This window comes from Chrysochloris asiatica, unplaced genomic scaffold, assembly GCF_000296735.1.
Source record: "Chrysochloris asiatica unplaced genomic scaffold, ChrAsi1.0 scaffold00097, whole genome shotgun sequence".
In the NCBI taxonomy this organism is placed as follows: Eukaryota; Metazoa; Chordata; class Mammalia; order Afrosoricida; family Chrysochloridae; genus Chrysochloris; species Chrysochloris asiatica.
The window spans coordinates 9,575,845-9,585,775 of NW_006408615.1; positions in this window are offsets into that span (position 1 = coordinate 9,575,845).

The following is a 9,931-nucleotide window of genomic DNA, read 5'->3' on the forward strand; positions in this document are numbered from 1 at the left end:
ACTGTACTTAACATTGCTGTGCCTCAATTGGCTAATCTGTTAAATGGGTACAATAACAATACCTGCCTCACAGGAGAGCCTCAGGACATCATGCGGGTCGACCAGCAGAGCAAAGCCAATGGAAACTTAAGCTTTGCTGCCCTTGTCCTTTCCGTTGTTCTCCATCCCATCTGGTGGTGACACCCCCGTGTCTCTCTTGCCTCATCCTTCCTCCGAGTCTCCTGAGCCCTCTGCAAGTCCCACTTTTCTGAGAGGCTCCTGGAACCACTGGTAGTCTGGCGGGCGGCCACTATCCCATGAGGGACAGGTCATCTGAGTCTGCTCCCACCAGGCCCCCTAGTCATTCTCAAGGGCTTTGGGACCATACAGAACTGAGTTTGAATTCTACCTCCTTCTTCTTTTGATTGCTGTGTGACCTTGGGCAAATTACTTAACCTTTCTGGACCTCACTTTCCTCCTCAAATGTCTGTTTTCTTCTCCAGGCCTTGCCAGCCTCTTGCCTGGGTTTATTTCTCGAATAGTCTTGGAGAGGGCCCGTTGTAGGCACTCCGGGAACAAGATCCAGTTCCCACTCTCAGTCTGGTGGAGATCATGAGACTTGTCCCAGAACATGGCTGAGGGGAAGTTACTCAACCACGTGGCCTTGCTCTCCCTGTTTCTCTGGGTTTCCGTTGGTAACCACAGCTTTTACCTGCCTCTCTCTCTCTTTGATTAATCCCAGTGGAGAGCCAGCTAGGCAGGTGGGGAGAGGAACCCATCTGCAGGAGGTGAGCAGGGAAGGAGGGCAGAGCTGGCAGGTGGGGGCAGGCATAGCAGGAAAAGAGAGGGAGGCAGGCAGAGCCTGGGAGTGGGGAGTGGGGAGTTCTGATTGATTGCAGAGAAGGACGCTCCGTTGGAGCAGTGGGATAGATAGGACATCCTCTGGCTGGATTCTCAACGCCTGTCAGGTAGGGGGTCATATCATCATTGCTTTCTCATAGATAGATAGATAGATAGATAGATAGATAGATAGATAGATAGATAGATAGATGATGATAGATAGACGATAGCTAGCTAGCTGACATTGAGCTGGCTCTAATTTTGTATAACAGAACAAAATATTGACAAGTCCTGAGTCACCTTTGTTTGTGGCCATCACTATGATTCTGGTGCCAATCCATCTCAGCCAGGGTCCCCCCAACCCTCATGATGTCCTCCAGTGTTTCCTTGTTGTGGATAGGGTCGCTATCAATCAGAACAGACTCAACAGCACCTAACAGCAACAATGTTTGGAAATAGATGGCCAAGTCTTTCTTCCTAGTCTTTCTTAGTCTAGAAACTCTAATGACTTTCAAACCAGTCGCTCCTCAGAAACCCTTTACAGTGTCGCTAGGAGTTGGAACTGACTCAAGGGCACATAGCAACAAAACAAAATACACAGACTAGTTTTGCTTTTGAACTTTGTGGAGTTGGAGTGACTCTGTACACATTCTCTTGTCATGTGTTTCCTTCATTCAACATTCGTTCTTTTAAGATATTTCTAGTTGGTGGTGGAAGTCCCTGGGAGGTACAAGCAGTGAACACATTCAGTTGTTAACAGAAAGGTCTGTTGGAGCCCACCCAGAAGCATCTCAGATGACAGACCTGGCCATGGACTTCTGAAAAATCAGCTAGTGAAACCCCATGGAGCACAATTTTACTCCTACACACATGAGGTCACCATAAGTCAGAACTGTGACACCAATGAATTGGTTTTAGTTGGTTTTCACTGCTGTAGTTGGTTTTCACTGCTGTAGATCAGGGATTGTAACGCACGGCCTGTGGGCCAAATCCAACCTGCTTTCTATTCTTGTATGACCTGTGAGCTAAGAATGATTTTTCCATTTTTGATGGTTAAAAAAAAAAAAAAATAAAAAGATTTCATGACATGAAAATTATATCCAATTACAATTCCCAGGTCTATAAATAAACTCCATGGTAGGCAGGTTTTAGCTGAGCTTCCAGACTAAGAATAGTCTAGAAAGAATAGACAGTCCACTTCTGAGGGATTAACCCCTGAAAACTTAATGAATAGCAGTGAAACATAGTCTGATGTAGTGCCGGAAGGTGAGCCCCTCAGTTTGGAAGGTACTCAAAATATGACTAAGGAAGCGTTGCCTGCTCAAAGTAGAGTTGACCTTAATGACGTGGAGGGAGCGAAGTTTGGGGGACTTTCAGTCGATGATGGTGCATGACTCAAAATCCATTAGTAATTGAAACATGGGACATGTATGAAACATGTATGAATCTAGGAAAACGGAAAGTTATCAAAAATGAAATGGGATGCATAAAAATCAATATCCTAAGCATTTGTGAGCTGAAATGGACTAGTATTGGACATTTTGAATCAGACAATATGTGCCGAGAATGACAAATTGAAGAGGAATCGCCACACATTCATTGTCAAAAAGAAGATTTCAAGATCTATGTTGAAGTACAATACTGCTCATGATAAGATGGTATCTATACACTTAAAGGAAGACCAGTTTATACAACTATTATTCAAATTTACCCACCAACGACCAAAGCCAAAGATGAAGAAACTGAAAAATTCTACCAACTTCTTCAGTCTGAAATTGATCAAGCTTGTGATCAAGCTGCATTGATAATCACTGGGGATTAGAAAACAAAAGTTGGAAACAAAGAAGAAAGGTCATTAGTTGGTGATAGAAATGACGCTGGACATCTCATGATAGAATTTGGTAAGACCAACCAACCACTTGTTCATTGCAAATGCCATTTTTCAACAACATAAAAGGTGACAATACGCATGGCTATCTCCAAATGGAATACACAGGAATCAAAATGACCATATGCGTGGAAAGACAGAATGGAAAAGCTCAATATTATCAGTCAAAACAAGGCCAAGGATTGACTGAGGAACAGACCATCAATTGCTCATGTGCAAGCTCAGGTTGAACCTGAAAAACATTAAAACAAATCCACAAGAGCCAAAATATGACCTTAAGCATGTTGTTGTTGTTAAATACCATCAAGATGGTTCTGACTCGTAGCAACCCTGTATAGGGTTTCTGAGGAGTGACTGGTGGGTTTGAACTACAGACCTTGTGGTCCAGTGCTTATCCTACAGTGCCACACCAGGACTCTGACCTTGAGTAAATCTCACCTGAATTTAGAGATAATCTCAAGAACGGATCTGATGCATTAGACACCAGTGACTGGCGCTTAGAAGAATTGTGGGATGACATCAAGAACACCATCCATGAAGAAAGCAAAAAGTTATCAAAAAGTCAGGAAAGAAGGAAAAGATCAAAGTAGGTGTTAGAAGAGACTCTGAAACTTGCTCTTGAGCGTGGAGTAGCTAAAGCAAATGGAAGAAATGATGATGTGAAAGTGCAGAACAGAAAATTTCAAAGAGCAAGTTCTAGAAGACAAAGTAAAGTGTTATAATGAAATGCGCAAAGACCTGGAGTTAGGCATTGGTGAAAACAGATCCAGAAACTGACTGAATACAAATTGAAATGCTTCAACAAACTGATGCAGCACTGGAGGCCCACACTTGTCTATGTTAAAATATTTGAAGGCTGTTACGTAGTCAACTGACTGGAAGAGATTCACATTTGTGCCCATTCCGAGGAATGATGACCCTACGAATACAGAAAGTATTGAACAATATCATTAATGCCACACACAAAAGTTTGCTGAAGATAATCCAAAAATGGTTACAACAACATCAACAGAAATTCAAGCTGGATTCAGAAAAGAACATAGAACAAGGGATATAGTTGCTGATATGAGATAGAGCTTAGCTGAAAGCAGAGAATAACGGAAAGATATTTACTGTATATTTATTTTATAAAACACAGTAAATAACATCATGTCAATGGAGAAAAGATTAAAGTTGTCAAAGACTTCATTTTGCTTAGACTTCAACACTCATGGAAGTAGCAGTCAAGAAATCACATGACATATTGCATTAGGCAAATCTGTTGCACAAGACCTCTTTAAAGTGTTGAAGAGCAAAGATGCCAGTTTGAGGACTGAGGTGTGCCTGACCCAAGCCATGGTATTTTCAATAACCTCATATGCATGTAAATGTTGGACAGTGAATAAGGAAGACCATAGAAGAATCGATGCATTTGAGTTATGGTGTTGGAGGAGAATGTTAAAAGTACCGTGGACTGCTGGAAGAACAAACAGATCTTTGTTGGAAGAAGTACACCTAGAGTGCTCCTTAGAAGCCAGGATGGCCAGACTTCATTTCTCGTACTTCAGACATATTATCAGGAGAGACCAGTCCCTGGAGACAGACATCATGCTTGGCAAAGTGGAGGTCAGCAAAAGAGAGGAGGAACCCCTAAGATGAATTGACACCTTGACACCGTGGCCGTAAGGATGGGCTCAAACGTAACAATTGTGAGGATGGCTCAGGGCAGGGCAGTGTTTCCTTCTGTTGTGCATAAGGTCCCTGTGAGTTGGAGCCTATTTGAGAGCACCAAACAACAACGATATAAATAAAGTTTTATTGGAACACAGCCCCCTTATTGTTCACACATTGTCTATGGCAGAGTTAGGCAATTGTTGCCAAGATCAAACGGTCTGCCAAGCCTAAATAAACTATTCACTCCCAGCCCCTTAGAGAAAACGTGTGCTGATCCTCACTTTGGAGTATGACCACTGAATGATCCCACCACTGTTTCCGCCTTTGCTGTGCTTCCAGTTTGAACCGTGTGGGTGATCTTATGGTGCCTCCAGGGGCATTTTCCATCGAGACTGCCTCTCTCCTCTCTGTCCGCCTCCCATCTGGACGGAAGCTTCCTAACATAGTAGGGTGAATTCATCTGACCCACAGACAACCACTAGGAGATGTGCCTGTAGGAAAAGAGGAAGAGACAGGAGGTCTGAGTGTGACTCCAAGGAGCAAGGTGGGGCTGGAAATGAGACTGTACGTGAGCGTGCTCAGTGATCATGGGTGGGGAAGATCATCTGACCCACCCCACACCATGGACCTAGGTGGACACACCTTGGCGGGAGTGTGGGCACAGGCACTGGAGTCGGGATGGAAGCAAAGGAATGAGTAGGGAGCCTTGGGGTGAATCAGGTGGGGTGGAAGGGTAGGGAAAGGATGTGAGGTCAGTAGGTGTGTTTCCAAGTTTGGGTCTGGGTTCAAGTTCTGGGAGACTTTGACTGGTCCCACAACTGCTCTGTCCACTCCTTCACCTTACCCTGATGCTCAACATCCTTCTGTGCCACCCTTTTGCTAGAGACGGCAGGAGGTACATGTAGCACTAACAATGGCCTCAAAGTCAACACCTGAGCCCCTCAGTGGTGTTAGCCTTCAGGTGGGGATCAGAAGGACCTGGGGACCGTGGGACTCAGAGCTACTTCCCCTGGCGGGAACTGAACATATGATTGGTTCTGTTGCTGCTCCTCGGGACTCAGCACTCTCGAAGTCCCAGGGTCTCACCCAGCCTCCGGACTGCTGGTGGCATTGACTACCTGCCCCCTGGGTCTCAGCTCTGTCCCTGCCTTTGCTGGAACAGGAGTTCCAGGAGGGTGGATCGAGTTGCCTCTCCCTGCTGTGTCCAGCAGGCACAGAGTAGGGACTGCAGGACCTGGTTGCTCTTGGCCTCCAGAGTCTAGAGAATGAGTTTCTGTGCTTAGGGGCTTCATGCTAGGGTGTTGGAGGTTGTGGGGGTGGTTCTGAAAAAGCAGAAAGGTGAGCTTAGTGAGGTATCTGCTCCTCTCTGCCTAAGTACTGTGGGAAGCTCTTTTTTTTTTTTTTTTATAAATGTTTTATTGTGAATTATGTGATAGTTTACATGGGAGAACATTAGCTTTACATTCATCCTATCGTATATCATTTCATTGCCATGTTTACAATCCCCTCCATACATCATCAAACAACCAAAGGGTATACCCTGCAAGCCTGCCACCCCCACGCCCCCCGGTCTTCAACACACAGCCCCTCTTCCTCTCTGGATCTCAAGTCCTGTGGGAAGCTCTTGATGAGAAAGAGGAGGATGGAAGCCAGAACCCCTTTGAGGTTCTGGGCTCGATCTTGCTTGCTGACAATGAGCAGGGGTGGGATACCACTGATTGTGGCCCAGGCTCAAGGACAAGGTGGTCTCCCATCCGATAGGCCAGTCTTCCTGTTGGTCACACATATCAAAATGCAGAACTTGTTGACTCCAAGTCACAGTGACTTCATGCACCACGTTTCCTGGTCTTGGGCCACCTCCAGATCTTTGTTATGTTTGTGTGCGCTGTGGTCTCTATTGGGCCAATTATTAAGGTTTTCTCTCATTTTTGCTGACCCTCTGTGTTACCAAACATGATGTCCATTTTGAGTGATTGGCCTTTCCTGAGGATGTATCCAAAATAAGCGAGACAAAGCTTCACCATCCTCACTTCTCAGCAGCATTCCAGTTCTATTTCTCCTGAGACTGATTTACTTGGTCTTCTGGCAGTGCACGACACATTCAATATTCTTAACCACCACCACAATTCAAATGCATCAAAACATAGCACCTTTAGAATTGGCATCTTCCCTTCTCAGACCTTGTCCTGCCGACGTAGGGCGCCCAGAGACAACCTGTCTACATGCTGTGCAGTGGGTTTCTCTTTATAGATTGCCTTTCTGGCCTTGGGTTTGTCCTTCTGGCAAGATCATTTGCTGGGCCACAATCTTGCAAAGGCATTGGACTGTTTGCTATGCAAATCAATAACTCTGGCTTACTGAGGGGATTGGTCAGTTTGTGGTCTTGGGGGAGGAGGAGTTTTATAAAAGAGCCAGGCCCACAGAAGTTCAGGGGGAACATCTCACTGCTGTCAGGAACATGAGCCTAGTGCAGAGCATGTCCTTTGGTCCCAGGGTCCCTGGGCTGAGAATGTCCTAGACCCAGGAGCCAGAGAGCCTGTAACACTGGAGACTACACAGTGGCAAGAACCAGGAAAACAGCACCAGATGTCTGCAGTGGACTGTGTGAGCACTCCGGCTCACAGAGTGAGAGAGTTGGGCACCTTCAAGCAGGAGGTTCACTGGCAGAGTGGATACCTCTGGGCACTTGTCAGCAAAGATAAAGAGCTGTCATACTTGCCACATCAAGCAGTGGCAGAGCCAGAGTCGAGTAGGGGCTGGTGACAGATGCCTGAGCGCATAACATGTTGGCCAGCGTGGCTACGAAGGAGCTGAGAGCTGTCTTGGTTGAAGCAGTTCTGACTGACAAACTGTATCCTGTCACTTCCAAGTTGATGCTGATCCTAAGTTGTGACCTGTTGCTTCCCTACTAAACCCCATCATTGTGAATATAAGCTGTGAGTTCTGCAGAGAACATTGCAAAACATTATTGAACCCCGAAGAGAGGTAGAGAGCACAGTGGGGTGGGTGGGGGGAGACAACTGGTGTCAGACTGGTAAAAAGGCCCATGATCCTTCTCGTTCCTCCTTCTGAAGTTAGGTGTGATCTGATGCCACTGTATTACAGTATATAAGGACAACCACTAAGGCATACACAGAGCTGCCAACCAGGATAGCTCTCAGCTTTATCACAACCTCAGCACTGTACGGCTGTCCCCTGCTGGGTGCATTTAGATAAGATCGTTCCTTCCCATTGGTGCTCAACTGCTTTTCCCTTCCTGGCCCTACCCTCAAACTCCACTTTGGAGCCATTCTGGCTAACTCTCAGTCCCTGAGGAAGCTGGCCTTTACTCCCGCAGCACCCTTGGCCTGGAAGGTGTCCTTTCATTTTTCCTTCTGGGGACATTCTACCTGTCTGTCAAGATCAAATTCATTGGCTACCTTCTCAGCAGTGGCTTTTCTGACCCTGTCTCCCAGACCCTGACAAACCCAATTGCCCACGTCTTGCAGGTGTGTGTCTGTGGTTTGAAGTAAGCAGGACCCACCCTATGCTAGAGGCCTGTGGGATGTGACTGAATTCAACTGGAGCAAGTGAGGGTATGGGTAGAGCAAGAAACTAGCAATAGTCACTTGTGATACATAGGATTCAAACTAGGTGTCGGAGAAGAGTACAGACTGTCAAAAGAACCAACAAGTTAGTTGTAGAGGGAATGCATCCAGAATGTTCCTTAGAAGTTTTTGTTTTGCCTACTTCGGACAAGTTATCAGGAAACACTAACTGGTAGAAAAGGAAGTCACGGTTGGTAAAGTACAAGCAATCCCCGACTTACGGCACACTGGAGTTATGATGAACCACACTTACGACCGTCCGTGAATCAGGATCACTGCATCCTCCTGGGAGCAAGGTACAGAAAAAGGCATGCAGGAGCTATAAGAAATACTGCTGAGTTACGTGAACACACTCCAAGCATTTGAGCAGGATAAGGTGGTGGAAGAGATTGGTAGAAAAATCATCCATATGGCAAGAATACTGAGTTTAGAAGTTGATATCACCAATGTGGGACAGTTCATAGATCACAGAGAAGAGGAACAGACAGTTCAGGACTGGGTGGATTTTGAAGAGGGAAGAAATGCTGAAGAGGAAATGAAAATGAGGAAGAGAAAAAGAGAAGGTGGTTAAAGTTTGTTAAAGTTTTTATAGTGAAAGAATTAGCTGGAGTTTTTCTAAACTAAATCATGGGCTTCAATTTGAAAACAAGGACCCAAGTTGCTGACCACTATAATTAAGGAGGCCCGGCGTGGCGTTGTGGCGTTGCAGGATAACACACTGGGCTGTAAGGTCGGCGGTTCAAGCTCACCAGCCGATCCTCAGAAACCCTTTATAGGGTCTCTATGAGTCGGAACCAACTTGATGGCACCTAGCAAGACCAACAAATGTCAAAGTTAATAGGCAGATTTAGGAAGCAGTGATATGCAGTGATCTATATGAAGAAAGGAATGGGAGAAAGATGAGGCTTTCTACTCCTGTAAAGATTTACAGCCTCGGAAACCCTGTACAGGGTCGCTATGATTCGGAACCGACTCCACGGCACATAACAACAACAACAACATATGAAGAAAGGAACCAATTTTCGCTAATTTTCTGACTAGAAACACCACCTCTATTCCCAGGGTTAATTCAGATGACCCAGAATCTCCCACAGTGGAGTTATTACCACAACTGACAAAAATGCCAACGTTGTCCAACTCTTGTTCATTGTTGAAGTAAGTTTTTATGATATGTGTATTTTTTTTTTATGTGTGTAAGTATTAAAATGCAGCTGCAGTAGTACATCAACAGGGAACTGCTAGAAATTCAAGCCGATTCAGAAGAGGATGTAGAACAAGGGATATCATTGCTGATGTCAGATGGATCTTGGCTGAAAGCTGAGAATACCAGAAAGATGTTTACCTGTGTTTTATTGATTATGCAAAGGCATTCGACTCTGTGGATCATAAATTATAGATAACATTGCAAATAATGGGAATTCCAGAACACTTAATTGTGCTCATGTGGAACCTGCTCAAAGACCAAAGGGCAGTCATTCAAACAGAACAATGGGATACTCGACGGTTTTAAATCAGGAAAAATGTATGTCAGGATTGTATCGTTCACTATCCTTATTCAATCTGTATTCTGAACAAATAATCCAAGAAACTGGACTATATGAGGAAGAGTATGGCATCAGGATTGGAGGAAGACTCATTAACAACCTGTGATATGCAGATGACACAACCTTGCTTACTGAAAATGAAGAGGACTTGAAGCACTTTTTTTTTTAGGGTTTTTTTTTTTTTAATATTTTATTGTGAATTATGTGATAGTTTACATGGAGGAACATTAGTTTTACATTCATTCTATCGTATATCATTTCATTGCCGCCATGGTTACAATCCCTTCCATGCATCATCAACCAACCAAAGGGTATACACTACAAGCCTGCCCCTCCCCTCCGGTCGTCAGCACACAGCCCCTCTCCCTCCCTGAGTCTAGAGTCCCCAGCTGCTCCATCTCCCCACGTCATCATCTCTGCCTCCATCTCAGGCATCACTG